A 1,803-nucleotide genomic window follows, 5' to 3' on the forward strand; every position below is an offset into this window, starting at 1 on the left:
TGTTCAGTTTGGTTGTGTATTTTTAAATGTTTTATTTATTGCTTATGACTACTTTTGCCATGTTGTCATTGTATATTTTTTTCATGTTGTAAGCCACCTTGAACATGGTTTGAACTGTGGAAAGGCAACATGCAAATAAAATCATGTATGTATATATGTAGATGCAATTTATCCCTCAGGATAAAACTGATGACATCTGAAGAGTCATTGTTTCCCCGGTCCATTTCCAGGTTTTGTTTATTCACAGCATTTATTTCACTACATTTTTCTCCAAGGAGCTTGAGGTGGTGTACATGGTCCTCTCCTTCCTCAATTAATCCTCACAACAACTCAGCAAAGAAGGTTAGATTAGATGCACTAACTGGCCCAAGGTCACGCAGTGACCTTCATAGCTGAGTGTGGAATTCAACCCTGGTCTTTCAGGCCCTAGTCGGACATTCTAACTACTAAACCAGAGTTTTTCAACCTTTTTGAGTCCACAGCTCTCTTGACCAACTACATTCTTTCTGCAGCACCCCTGTGGGGCTCAGGAGCCCAGTTATGTCACCCCTTGCCTGCAGAATTGGCAGCCTATCCTCCTTTTTCAAACACGCTTTTTTGTTTGTTTGTTTGTTTGTTTGTTTGTTTGTTGGGAAACCCTTTTATTTACATGAGACACAACTCATCCCAAATCCCCTTACTTCAGAGGAATGAACTGAGAGGAGCGGGTGGCCCCGATTCCAGGTTGGCTGTGCTTAACGGGCTTGTAAGTGATGGAGAACTCTCCCAAATAGTGGCCAATCATTTCAGGCTTGATTTCCACCTGGTTGAAGGTCTTCCCATTGTACACACCAACCATGCTGCCCACCATTTCTGGAAGGATAATCATGTCTCACAAGTGGGTCTTGACCACCTCAGGCTTCTCCATGGGCAGGGCCTCTTTCTTGGCCTTGCGAAGCTGCTTGAGGAGGGAGTGCTGCTTGCGCTGGCGGGGCGCTGTACAGCTGGATCAGCTGCTCATAGGACATGTCGAGAAGCTGGTCCAGGTCAACACCCCGATAGGTGAACTTCCGGAAAGTACTCTTCTTCTTCTGCTCCACTTCCGCCATTTTGGCCGCAGTCTCCTCCAGGAAATGGCCGAGATCCTGCGTGGTTTGTCTTTTTCAAACACTCTTGTGGAGTGTTCCCTCAACCTCCTCTCTCCTTGGCAGTCCTCTGGACAGCTGCCACCCCTGGTCTCTGAGCTCCTCCTCCTGCCGCTAAGAGAGGTGCCTCCTCACATTGCCTCACAGGGGTCTGGGAAGCACCCCCTGGCCAGCCCCAGAGGCACCATTTACCTGGGGAGCTTGTAGCCAGGGCTGCTGCAACAGACAGCTGTGCAAGCCCTGGGGAGGCAGAGATACAAGAGGGCATCAGAGGAGGGAGGGAAGGAAATAGGGACAGAGGCCAGTGCTGCCCGTAGCACCCCTGACCATCAGTTAAGACACCCCAGGGTGCCATGGCACACTGGTTGAAAACCATTGTACAGCCTCTGGTGAGCATGCTTAGAATTGCAGAATCGGGCATTACATTCGAAGGATGAATACAAACTGGAAGCCACACTATTCTCCTGTGCTATGGGAAGAGTGACAACTTATTTTCAGAAAAGCCTACCTAGTGGCAGACTCTGGGCTCTCGTATTTCAGTGGCGCCCCATGCAATGCTAAAATTTGGTGAGCCACCTCTTGTGCTCCATTCTACAGCATTGTTGTGATGCTGCCTGCAAAATGGCACCCAATGTGGCTGAACCAGTTGCACCACCCTAAAACCACCTCTGGCCAACCA

The 1,803-nt window shown here is 48.8% G+C and overlaps 1 pseudogene across 1 annotated transcript; it reads right to left on the bottom strand.

The window, feature by feature from the left end:
• Window positions 1-632: 632 nt before the first annotated feature.
• Window positions 633-1,130, bottom strand: LOC310676897 (small ribosomal subunit protein uS19-like; annotated as a pseudogene). Its single transcript has one exon. The product of its transcript is annotated as a small ribosomal subunit protein uS19-like (transcript).
• Window positions 1,131-1,803: the final 673 nt, after the last annotated feature.

The sequence above is a fragment of the Podarcis tiliguerta genome (assembly GCF_965153285.1).
Source record: "Podarcis tiliguerta genome assembly, chromosome: 4".
Lineage (NCBI taxonomy): Eukaryota > Metazoa > Chordata > Lepidosauria > Squamata > Lacertidae > Podarcis > Podarcis tiliguerta.